The sequence below is a fragment of the Haliaeetus albicilla genome, chromosome 13 (assembly GCF_947461875.1).
Source record: "Haliaeetus albicilla chromosome 13, bHalAlb1.1, whole genome shotgun sequence".
NCBI classification, from domain to species: domain Eukaryota; kingdom Metazoa; phylum Chordata; class Aves; order Accipitriformes; family Accipitridae; genus Haliaeetus; species Haliaeetus albicilla.
The window spans coordinates 37,279,186-37,292,017 of record NC_091495.1 but is presented as its reverse complement, the minus strand read 5'-3'; the positions used below and the strand labels follow the sequence as shown (position 1 = coordinate 37,292,017).

General features: G+C 49.1%; 1 protein-coding gene across 2 annotated transcripts in view; it reads right to left on the bottom strand.

Annotated features, from left to right (window-relative positions):
* Positions 1-12,832, bottom strand: part of ZMAT4 (zinc finger matrin-type 4) — a 68,811-nt gene that overhangs the window by 35,245 nt on the left and 20,734 nt on the right. The window lies entirely within an intron of this gene.

The window sequence follows — 12,832 nt, the reverse complement described above, 5'->3', positions numbered from 1 at the left end:
CACATCCCCTTGATATACGTATCCAGTATGGGAGGAGAAAAGGGGGAAAGACCCAGGTGAGGAACATTTGCATTTCAGGGAGGTTTCACAGAGCTCTCCACCGAGATGAAACAAACTGTGGAATGATTATGACACCTGCCATTAGCAGAAGAAATGGTCCACCCTCACCACTCGCTGCTAAGTCCTGTTGTCTGCAGCCCCTTGAAGATACAGTGGGAATAAAGGCGGCGAGAGAAGAGCAACATTTGTTATCAGACCATTTCCATAGCGGGAGAGATTGAAAAGATCAGTGTTATTTAGCTTTAGGGGGAGACAGGATGGCATCATGAGGGATCAGATGCGCACATGAACAGAAATCCACAGTTCTTACACTTACAGAAGAATAAAATATATAAGGGGCATAAAACCTCACTCTCTAGGAAATATGCCCACTGATACCTGCCAAAGGTTTGAAAGAAATTTCTCCCACGGGTAAATTATCAGATAATTGTGTGTTATGAAATCTAATGTTTTCCTCATACGCAGCTGATGCTGGCCCTGCCGAGAGGGGATAAGGACTACACGGACCCCGAGCCTGAGCCCCTTCTCCTCTCTCGAGCATTTCTAAGGGGAGTTGAACAGTAAAACCTTCCAGACGGCCGTGAAAACAGGAGGGTTGGTGCTCTGGGTTAAGCAGCGCCAGGAGGGGAAAGCCCAGGCTCGACCTGACATTTGCTGCTGCAGAAACCAGCCCCAGGAGCCCGGGCACTGCTCCGAGGTAGTTCTGCTTTCCCCAGTCCTGCCCAGCATCACCCTCCACCACCACAGCGGACGGACGCAGACCGCGCTTTCCAGCATCAGCCGTGGTCACCGGTCCCAAAACCTTCGTACCAAATTCCAGTAAACAGCCTTCGTTCAGCCAGAGGGCTGCCTTCCCGCAGCAAAGCCGACCAGGTACTTCTTGTACTTTCTCCCAAGAAAGGCACCTAGCCAAACGTCATTTATACCACAGGAAAGTTTTCAGGGGACCTGTATTTTTGTAGAGGTATTGGGGAAGAGCTGAGGGATGCCTGGAGGAGACTTTTCCCCCGAGGGACACACCGGGTGGGAAGGGCAGGTTTCACACTGCCTTCGGGCAGGATACCAGCAGGTGAGGATACGGAGAGACTAGAGATGTCCTGGTCACGCCAGCATCAACAGACAAAGCAATCCTTGTGATGTGCAAAACATAAAGGAAGATTTAAAAGCTTCTCCAGCAGGAGCACAGACATAAACCTTCAGAACACTAACTTACAGCCAGCTCTTGTCTTCCAGTAGGTGTAAGGGGGGGGGGGGAAGCCTGCAACTACTAAATACCTGCATCCAGAGCCCCGACATGCACGGCAGCTATTATTATGCAAATGTTTTCTCTGAATCTCCATTTCTGATTGCCTCACAGAGCAACGCACCATAATATTATAATTTCAGATCACAGATTTTCAATTTTAAAATATTAAATTATCATTAGCATGTTCTGGAACATTCCTTTTCCTGTGGTGTGAACTTGGAGCTAAATTTGCAGAGAACTATATTTGTATGCATGAATGTGACTATGCAATAATTCTTTTTAATGAAGCAAATCAGTCAAGATAAATAACGTCAAATATCTTTCCCTAACTCGTCTTCCTGCATGCATTTAGAAAATGGGACCTGCTGTAGTCAGAGCTAAGCACAGGAAACCCCAAAAGCTTCAGCTATCGGTGATTAGCAGTCCAGACAGCGATGACGTAATTAAGAAATGACAAAATAAATGTTCAAAATGCAAAGGACAGATATGCAAAGTCAGTCTCAGTGTTTGGCAGCGCTCCTGCTTTCTGCCTGAAGGGATGCTCGGCTGGTTTCACCTCGTGGAGGTTTGCACGCCGGGAGGCAGGCGACGGCTTGGCCCCTTCGCACAGGGCAGGGGACAGGACAAGCCACCGCGGTCCCTCGCACCTACGGATGGAGGAGAGTCAAACACACCGTAAAAGCGATGTGGCCAGAGCTTTTCAGCTGAATTCCTTTCCTGAACACTTACACCCCTCGGAGCAGCCAGCCAGCCTCAAATCATCCTTCCCACAGTCACGAGGCTCTTCCCTCGGGTGAGTTAATCCAGCACTTCAGGATGCCTACTCGCACAGAACCATAGCCTGCCGAATTTAGAGGTTAAAAAGTTTGTGGGTTTTTTGTTGTTTTTTTGTAAGATGAAAAGGCAAGATTTTAATGGCAATCATTTTTAGTGTTCTTTTCTATGGCACTCAGCTGCGTCGTAAATGATGTCCAAATGTCAGCTTTAAAAGGCAGCGAAGTTTCAGCCTTCTGTAAAACACCTCTCACCTTTATTTATGCATTTGTTTGGATTTATGAGTGCTAAGGTAAGGAAATAACTTATGTTGGGCGTAATTTAAAACTACATGGCTCCTTATGCAGCCTTATTATCCTACGGTTATAAAAGCAGAGCTTAAAATCATCCCCGGCCTTTGCAAGTACGTAGCGAGCATCTCATTCCCTCTCAGGGAGCGGAGGTAGCACAGCCCATTTGTCACCCATTTTATCTCTCGTGTTTTCTACATTTACATGTGTATTTATCATCCTAACACCACGGCAAGAGCAAAGTGATTATTCTTAGCGCACCGCTCGCAAACAGCCCTGTGGGTTATCTTTTCCCCTCCGCAAAGCAACTTGAAATCTGCAGCTCCGAGGCGCGAGAAGGGCAAGCGCCAGGGAGGGGGTGCCACAGCCCCCAGCCACCCTCCTGAGCTCCAGCCAGGCTCTGCCGTCCCGTTCAGAGGTCCCACGCGTCCGAAGGAGCTCTGGAGGACACGGCAGCGGGAGGATACCCGAAAGCAGCGGGGAGACGGCAGCGAGTCCGGCTCGAGCATCGCTGCTTCCCAACCGGCCGCCCAGCCCAGGCAGAGCAGGTCCCTGCGAGTTGTCCTCGCAGCAGGGGCTGGCTTGGCCAGCTGAGCATCTGCTAGCAACCGTCATCCGAGTTATTACAGCTACACCGGGCAAGAGGGTCAAAGGAAAAACCACATACCAGAGTCGGGAAACCAGGATAAAGGGGGAGCAGCGCACATCCAGCTCCCATTCTGATCCATTTCACCACGTGTGCAAGCCTTAGAAAAGCCAAAAACTTGACACGTCTGTCAATCCACGGTCTGGAACAAGAACGCTGCCTTTGGAGATACCTGCCTGTTCATCGACAGCCACCACAATTTTATCTTGGGGTGCGCTAGGAGACTATTTCTGTGCCTGTGAATATTTGTTTTGTAGCTTTACAGAGTGTTAGGCCAAAGGCATTTTCACTCAAATTCTCTGTCTCTAGTGTCTGGAAACAACTCCTTTAGATGGCAAGAAATCTAACTTAATACTGTATGCTTTAAAAACAACCATCCCTATGCAGGGAGGAGGGGAAAGCTTAGAAAGAGCCTGTTTTCACATAGCAACTGCAGACTTCTCTCACGTGCTATTGTAAGAAGGCTCATCAATAAAGAGAAATAAATGGATCATTTCTGTCTATATCAAACCTATTTTAATACCAAGTATTGTGGCAGAGCCAGCAGAGTCCCGGCAATTCAACCCTAAAACACGAAAGGGCAAAGCGGAGCTAAATTGTGCTATGAAATGCAATTTGCTTTTGCATAAATCGAGTTTTGCAGCGCACTTCTGCCCAGAGCGAGCAGCAGCGTGGCGAGAGGAGACAATTCCGTCTCTGTGGGAGCAGCGGCAGCTGGCAGGACCCTGGGAGCCGCGGACGAGCCGGTTTCAGACGCAGCAGCCCCTCTCGCCCTGGCCTGCGGAGGGTTCGCTCGCTGCCGTCATAACTTCACAGCTTCTCGGTAAATTTACCAACGGCAGCAACGTCCCGGGGGAGGACTGAGGCACGTCTCCCTTTACAAGGTCACAAGTCCCCGGTGGAGGTTTTAGCCCCGGGGTTTGCTGGGCTGCACAGACACTCAGAGATCCCCCCCCGGACCCCGCAGTCTGCCCCGGGGGGGGACACGGGCTGCCCTCCCGTCAGCCGCAGCTCTGCAGCCTGCACCGGCCCTGCGATCCGCTCCCACTTTGCACCACTGATTTAAGCTGACCTGACAGTCTAAAACACTTCACCATCTTGCGAGGGATTTCTTCGCGTACCCCCAACCCCCTCGCCAGGTTCAAATCAACCGTTTCTGCTGCTTTCCTCACGCTGCGCTTGCATCTGATCTAATTTCTTTATTCCCCATAGCTCCCTTTATCATCTGCTTGTTCACTCCTCTGCTGGCAGCACCATGTTTTCGGTCGGTCTGCCTTTCCTCTCTTGCTCTCCTTCCTCTGTGCCCTGTTCTCCAGCCAAGGACCAGAGACCCACCGCGCCGGGGGACACGAGCCGAGCACAGGCAGCGACACGCAGGTGGGAGATGAAGAAAGGAACTGTCATGGCAGCCCGAATGGCTGTGGCTTCTCTTAGTTTGTAATAAATTCTTTTTCAGAAGCCTGTTGGTTGGATTTTAATCCTTTTAGTGCGTACTGTGTTGATTTTTTTGTACGCTGGCAGTTTCTTAATTAAATTGCCATGAAACATGCAGTCATATGATTACTCCAACTTTATTATCTGTATTGGCCCTACTTGTAATCTCATCAAAAGAGATAAAGTTATTTTGGCTAGACCCAGTTCTCTAAACCTCATGCAGAATACCAATTACATTGTCCTCCTGAAGCTGCGTACTCGAGTCCCTTTCCAGAGCCTGCTTTGCTCAGGAGCCATGCCAAGCTGGGAGGGCTCCGCTCCCCATGCCGGTCCCCCGGTGCCGCCGTGCCTGGCTCCACACTCGCCTTCCTCCTGGAAATTTCCTCCACTTTCCAAGTCCCATGGAGGATCAGCGGTGACGACGCAGAGCGCGTGGCCAGCTCTTTTCAAGGACTTGCTTGCAAATTACCGGACCTGCTGACTCAAAAACCAGCATTCTAGATTTCATAATCGCTGCCTAACAAAGTTCCAAATTTCTGCTGGAACAGAACCAATTTATTCCTCATTCTGTGATATAACAACATCCTCTGCTTTTTTTTAAAATAGAGGACAGAAGTATTTTCAGCAAACGCCTTCCCTTTTTTGCCTCTTCTACCCACACGACCAGCAAACACCATTGTCGAGATCCCCGTTGTTCGCCGCAGAGACAAACTCCCGTCTGTTATTCCAGACGCTGCTGGGTGCCAATGTCCTTTTTCTCCCTTTGTAATTTTTGCAGAGCCTCATTTATAATTTATGGTCATTTCTATTCACTTCCCCTTTTTCCTCTGTGAGTTAATTTTTTAAAAAGCGTCTACTCATGCTCGTGACTTCCTGGGCACACAGATACGTGCCCGTAATTCCCAACTGCACGCAGCTGAATTTTCACCCCCATGAAACTGGCTTCTTCAAAGCAACAGGTAGACATGTTACTGGTTTGGACATTGATTTGCTTACATGCCAAGGCAATTACTGGTGATCTATTCAGCCAAGCAACCACTAGCTCACTTCATTTTCTCTAAATTTGTGAGCATTTCTCCCCTGCTCACTAAGCCGACTCTGAGCGTGGATCCCCTCACCGGGGTCACCGACAGCCTCGCGGGAGCATTTCGCAGGCCCCAGCAGCTTCTCCCAAATCTTGTGAACTGCAATTTTAAAAATGCAAAACCAAGACGTCAGAAGCTCCAAGTAAAACAAACAGCAGCGACCTGCTGCAGCCAAAGGCAGCGACTCACAGGGGGCGAGGGCCTGCCGCATCTCCTGCTCCGCAGTCGGATGGGGTCAAAGCATCCAGTCCAAGCCTGACAACTTTAATTATAATTATATAATACATGATGTTGTTACTTCAGTCACCTTCATAAGAGAAAAGTCTCACCTGCTAGATCCTCCTGTGCAGCGTGAGCTCAGAGCTCCCGTGGCCGCGTGAAATGCGTTTCCTCCGGGAGAGTTCCCAAACACCCTTTCCCGTCACCTCCCTCCTGCTGCGCTGGAAATACTAAAGCTGCAAAGAGCTGGAGAGGGCTCAGGCAGCCAGCCCAGGAGACCCTTGAGAGAAGGGTTTCTAAACCATGCTTGTTCAAGGGAAGAGAAAATACTGCCTTTGGTTTTTTCCCCCTTGGTGCAGTCCCCATCACACAGATAAACCAGGTGGATGGCACCGGTACCCTGCGTGGATGGGTACCACGGGTACCTCCTCAGACCGCCTCCCATGGCCGGAGTACCACCCCGGGACCCAGCCCTGCTCTCTCACAACTGCCGATCCAGATGGATCCAGGCTCAGCTCTGGGACTCCTGGTGTGACAGATACCTGCAGACCTCCGGAACAGCAAGGCAGGAATTTTCTGTCTTGGGAATCACCGTTCCAGCTATGGTTTTTAACTTTACCACTTCCTATATTGATTTTGATTGTACTCAAAGTATCTCTTGTCCTAAACATTGCTGTGTACCCTGCCAGGAGGAAAATAAAACTCTCTTCACAGCCTGTTGCCAGAGCAGCGTAGCACGAACAGCAGGGCTCAGCACCCGGCTCGCAGGCTGCTGGTACCCCCCGGACCTGCCTCCCAGCACCCAGGACCATCCCGGGATCGCCCCCAAGCTTCTGTTCCTCCCCAAAAGCACTGGAAGTCCCTCCTCATCTCACGTCCTCACATTTCTTCTGCAGGTGGATCTTACACTTGGACTAAGGCAACCATGAATTTTCTTCTCCATTGGTGTTTAGGGTTTTTTTTCAAGGCAGTGCACCTCCCAGTGAACACGCCAAGGGAAAGGGGATGCAGGGGATGGAGCGAACGGGGTGGGAACCTCCAAAATGTGCTTCGCACAGCAGGATAAACCTTGCTGTTTGCCCATAGCCAACTGATGTCAAGCAGCTGCAGCTCAAGTTTCTCAGCTCGGGCCACTCTGCTGTTGGGTACTGACGCTCAAGGTGCGGATGAACTTCACTGCTGGTACAGAACTACCATCCTGGTGTCAAGTGGGAAACAGAAGAGTTAACACAAACATAACTTCTCCTCCGCACACAAGCGCCCAGCACCGGCTCTGCAGAGCAGCACGCACCAGCAGCGCTGCTGTTGTTCCCATTCTATCTTTATGAGTCTGAAACAAATCACTTTTAAAGCGCATCAGTGCCAGTCACTTCTGAGAGCCCGCTCAGCCCCGGCGCAGCGCGTGGGCGGGTTTTGTCACAACACACGACGATAACTAAAGACTCTGCTTTCAACCACCTGAAACCCAAATCCTAACAAGGATTGTGAGTTTAAAATATTAAAGAAAAGCAAGAGTGAATACCTGGAACAAAGAAGTGCCCTCCTGTGCATCGGGAGCAGAAAGGGGCTGCCACAGGAAAGTGAGAGCTGCAGGGATTTCTCCTGGGGACACCTTGGCCAGGGCAGGGCTGTCATGGGGAACAGAGCAACGTTTCGTTCCACATAGGCTTAATGTGAAATCCCTTGTGCCTCCCCATTAATGCTAACCCCAGGGTCTCATCCCCAGGGCATTTTACTAGTGCTGTGAAAGTACCTTTTTGAACTTCAGCTATTTTTAGCCAGAAATGGGACTCTGCACAGAGGTACCTTGGAAGGGAGCTGTATGATAGGGCTTTATCTGCTCTGCTGTTGCTGCTATTTAGCGATAGATTTTGACACTAGGAGTGCATTAAAAATAATGTTTAGCCATTAACGTTGACAACAGAGCAGTAACACAGAGCCTTGTAAAGTACCATTTAATCTACATCGGTTTCCTGAAGCACACTGCGATCCAGCAGCTAGTGCTGCCCTGGTGAGTCTATACTTACTGTAGGCAGAAAAGGGAAGAGGCAGCATGAGCACCTCGCCGTAAAACACTGACATCCGCGTATCTCTTTCCTATACAATGTGTTGCCACATTTACCTCAACATATTTTAATTGCTGCTGTTAACATGACATAACCGGGTACCAAGGCAATCTGCAGAAGGTCTATGTGTGCACATAGAAAAAACAGAACGGTACCTTCATCATCTTTGTGACTGAACCACAAAAAAAGATTTCTTTAGCCCAATTTTTTTTCTCCTCAAGCCAAGGTTCTCCTACCAAACACCAGCACAACCTGCAAAATAACAGTAATGTTTGAGCAGACACTAAAAAACATATAGCACGCGTGGACCATGGCAGAGCAGATTCTCAGCAGTTGTGGGGAAGGACATAGGAACAACAGGTAGGACATCGCCTCCTCCTTCGTCCTCTGAAGTATTTACAGGTTACTGCCACTTGGCAAGTAAGCAGCAGCAGTGGCAGAAGATATGAGAGACAGCATTGCTTGCAAACATTGCATTCCCTTCAATAATACACAACTAACATCAGCAGACTCCCTGACACACGAGAGCCCTGTGTAGTCTTTATTTCCAGCTGAAGCACGTCCTTTCCATTCCTCCATCCTGGAAATGCCTGCAGCATCTCATGTGGGGAGCTAAGAGCAGACACAGAATATTCCAGCTCCTTGTGTTCTAGCACAGCATTTATTTTGTTAAATAGAGTATGTGCTCTTCCACTGCATTAATATTTCAGACACAGGATTGCCTTTCTGAGCACACACATCTTGATCCTTAAGGCGCTAATGTGCCAATAGTAAACAATGTTTATTATTCCTTCAGACAAGCCATCATTTTATGCAGTTTCCCAGAGAAGGATGGCCCAACTGGAAGCAGATTAACCTGAGCACCACTCCAGCCCCGCGCAGACAAGGAGTATTGATGAGGCTGTCGATACCGCTCGCCTGCTTCGCTCGGGAGACAGTGTCTGAAATTCCAAAGAGCACTCGGCTCCGGAGATGAGCCAAAGGGCACGGCCCTTTATTTGTTCTCCCCAGTTTCCTCTGCATTTGAATTTTAATACACTTTGCCTCTGCCCTCCCCCTGCCATTCAGGCTTCACCGCAAGCATTTAAGCATCATTCCTTCATCTCACGACATGAACCACCATTCACACGACACCTTCCTGGGCTTCTCTTCCCACAGACCCGGCGTATTTCTTAATTTTAAATGAAAAAGCAAAGCGCCATCTGAACACCTGAAGCAATAAAGATTACAATGGAGAAAAGTGCTATAGCAGCTTGAGGAGCAAATGTGGTGATGAATATGCAGCTCAGGGTGGAATCTGAGAGCAACTTTGCATATTTGGTAATTTTCCTGCAGGATTTTCAAGGAGAAACTTGAAAATAAATGGTAACATCTTCCTAATGGCTGTGAACACTTCTATATAGAGATGAGGACTCGGAGCTAACTAAGAAAGCTTAGCTTTTTAAATTTACGGAGCAGCTCACCAAAATGATTGATACATCCCCTCTCAAAGACCGAGCTGGAAGGAAGCGCTAAATTATGGGTGATCTAGAGAGTATCCAGCAGCAAAGAGGCTTCCCACTCCAGAGGGAGGCAAGATGCAGAAATACAGAAAAGGAAGAACTCATCTCTGGGGCAGAGACTTTCAATCGCATTGCGGCAAGTACATTTTATTTTTCTTCTCATTCCTGTTTAGCAAGCTCTGGGGCACCATCCACTTCCCAAATCACTGGTGCCCTCTGACCCTCTCCGATTCCTCCTACCCTCTTCCCTGTGCAGAGGGCAGCAGCCGTTGCTGAGCACATGAAGCAGCTGGTAAAGCAGCCACACAACCGCGAGAGCTCCTGATCCCAGGGCAGCAGCCTCAGTTATTTCTTGGCAATACCTTTGAGGGGTGAATGGCATTTGAATAGTGATGCTTTGTTGATAAAAGTTACAGGAGCCTGATGCAAGAGAGAGCTGCAGGGTGCTCTGAATCTCAGCCTTTTGACAGACTCTCCCAACTCCTCAAACAGGATTCTGCACAAAGGTGCAGACGCTGGGTAGCTGCCTTCTGGTTCTCCCACCCACAGATGTCATTTAAAAACAACAACAACAACAAAAATCAATTCCTCTGTTTCAAAGTTGTGCTCGAAAGACACACAGTCTGTGCCACCGAAGCAGAGCAAAAAGGTCGATGCCTGCGAGACGCTCCCCGTCTCCGCGGCCGCCACAGAAGATGCTGTGGGAGGAGGGTGCAGGCAGACGTGTCCCTTTGCCACGCAGCCGACCCTCCCCACGGTGCCAGGACGAGGTGGCCGAGGAAAGAAGGAGCTGCCGTGGCACAATGTGGGCATCCCCCCGCTCCACGGATGCCGCAGGAGCCGGCCGATGCCACCGAGAATTAAAGAGCATCAGGGAGAGGCTGGTCCCAAGCCGGTGCGGATCAAGCGTCCGTGTCTGGAAGGGGTCTGCCAGTTGTCCCCCCACACCTGAGAGCAGGCAAAGGAGCAAGAGAGAAGGCTTGAAATACCCTCCCCTCCACCAGACAGCACCGCACGTTTGGCCACCACCTGCCTGATGCAGCCAGCAATCGCCTGGAGCGTATTGCATCGCTCTGCCCTTTTTTTTGTGATTCTTTATCTAATCAGTCATCCCGTTTCTTCTTTGTTCCTTCCGTGGGGGGAAAGGGAGAGCCAATGCACATGAGAAATGCTTGGCACATCACAGCAGCACAGCAAGCTATTACCTAGCGGGGCTTTTATCAGACATCCGTGCTTGGACGCTTTATTCCGGTAGTGGAAATGGGAAGGGAGTTTTCTGATACTTCAGGGGACAAATTAAGATATTCATTTGCTTTAAGAATTAAAATATTCAAATGCATGATCTTTCAGGCATTGACAACAACCAGTAAGATCGGTCTCATCTCTTACTTACCACTGCGTGGAAGCTAACCGATACCTTTAAAGCAACCTCCTGTGATACTCAGCATCACAGTATGCAGAGAGCTTGTTAAGGCATTTTCTCATTTGGGCACCTGCAACTTCATTAGGAGTCAATATCCCAAGGCCAGCTACTCAGATCAGCTCTACCCTAAGGTGAATCCCTGGTAGAAGAGCAGTACCTGGCAGTTTCACGGGGCTGGAAAGGAGAGCAAAGGCACAGCAGACATATCAGACAAAGCCAGAGACACAGTTGCACAAAGCACATAAAATAAGGGCAGTATTTTGCTGTACGTCAAGTTGGAAGCAAAAATGTGCTGCAAACACTCTGATTCTTTTGTCATTTTTCCTCTACGCTTGCCCTTGGAAATAATACCACTTAATATTGTGCGACTGACATCAAATTATTTTTTATTCCTGGCAAAGTAGCGCAGAAGAAAAGAAGAGTTACCGGTTGATGATTTGGAGAAGGAGACAAGACAGCGATTGGAACCGACTATTCCTGTTTGGCAAGATAAAAACATCCCCCTTTCATACACTGTTTCCCTCTATTTTCTTACAGAGAAATGTCTTATTTTGCATGCACAAAGGAGCCAAGATTTTAGTGCCTGGCACAAAGGCTGCGGATCTTATTCGGCAGCACTAGAGAGGCAGCAGATAAATTCCCTTTCTCTCTAAGCTCCGGCTCGGTAAGAGTAAGGGCACTGCTGACCAAAACAAACCACGCCACGGAGGAAGATGCATTACCAGCACGGTCCGGGAGCTTGCGATTGCTGGTTTCCAGTATGTTCTTCTGCAGGTACCTTCACCAGCTCTGAGCGTTCAGCGCACTGCTCAGCTTGCTCCGCACACCCCTTTGCTCTGCCTCTTGGCACGGACAGAGCCCCAAAGCCCCAGCAGCCCCCCAGGGCTGCCCCAGTACCGAGGTGGACCGATGCCCGTGCTCCCCATCGGCCAGTGCCTCCTTCAGAAAACCAAAGGAAACGAATGCTCAGGAGCACGGCGGGATCCAGGCTGTGCGAGAAGCTTCCCCCCACGGCTCTCCCGACACCAGCAAGCAGGCTGAGCTGGGTGGAAACACGGAACTGTTTTGATTAAGCTGCGTGCACCATACCAGCATGGAATTTCTATTTTGCAGTGTTTCGTTTTTCCCCATAAAGTTCAAGTCGATTCAAAATGAAAAGTTTTGCTCTGTGCAAAAAGTTCGGTTACGTTGTGTTTTTATTGTGTGCTTTGATATTGACAGTATTCTTTTTCAATCAAAAAGCTGAAACAAAGCAACTTCAGAACATTAAAAGAAAATTTATTTGCGTAAAATTTAGACCTCTGAGGTTGGTATTTTTCCCTATGAAAAGAATCAGTTTTGACCAGAGAGTGCTTCTTAAAAGAAAGAAGAAGAAAAAAAAAAAAAAAAGGTGTGAAAGTTGTGACCAGCTACTTTTTAATCAGGAAGAAACAGTGAATTTTACTTTCCTGCTATTAACTAATTGGCTTGCAGCAAGGGCTGGCAGTCTTGGGCAGGATGGAGCTCAGGTACATTCAACACCACAGTTTTGTACAAGAACAGTGTGTTGCAAATCCTGATGTTATAAAAGTGAACATTCTGACCACAGACTTGATCTGCTCATCTCACCAGGGAAGAGAAACACTTTCGAAGCAGGTGCCTGGCAGAAAGAACAGCCCTCTCCACTTGTGGAGTAGATGTTCAGACCAAACTCCTTATGAAACAGCACCGGAGCAAGAATTATTTGCAGAAATTATTCTCCGATAATTTTCCATGATTAACGTACATGGGGAAATCGCATCCTGCTTGGCCAGCGTCTGACTAGAAAAAGAGGCCAAGTTCTCCTAACAAGTGACTCACTACAAATTATTTGCTCAGGTCTCTCGAAACCCCATCCAGCTCGCATCGGGAAGGAGCCAGCAGCGCCGCAGAGCAGTTTTCCATCCACATTTGCAGTCAAAGCACATGGACTCGGGAAACCTCCCCCGCAAGACTCGATGCTGCACCGAGCTGCCGGCAGCCCGAAGCCTTCGCGCATCGGCCGCGCCGAGAAAAACGTCGAGGGCACGGCAATTCTGCGCCCAGCAAGGGCTCCTCGGGGGCACACC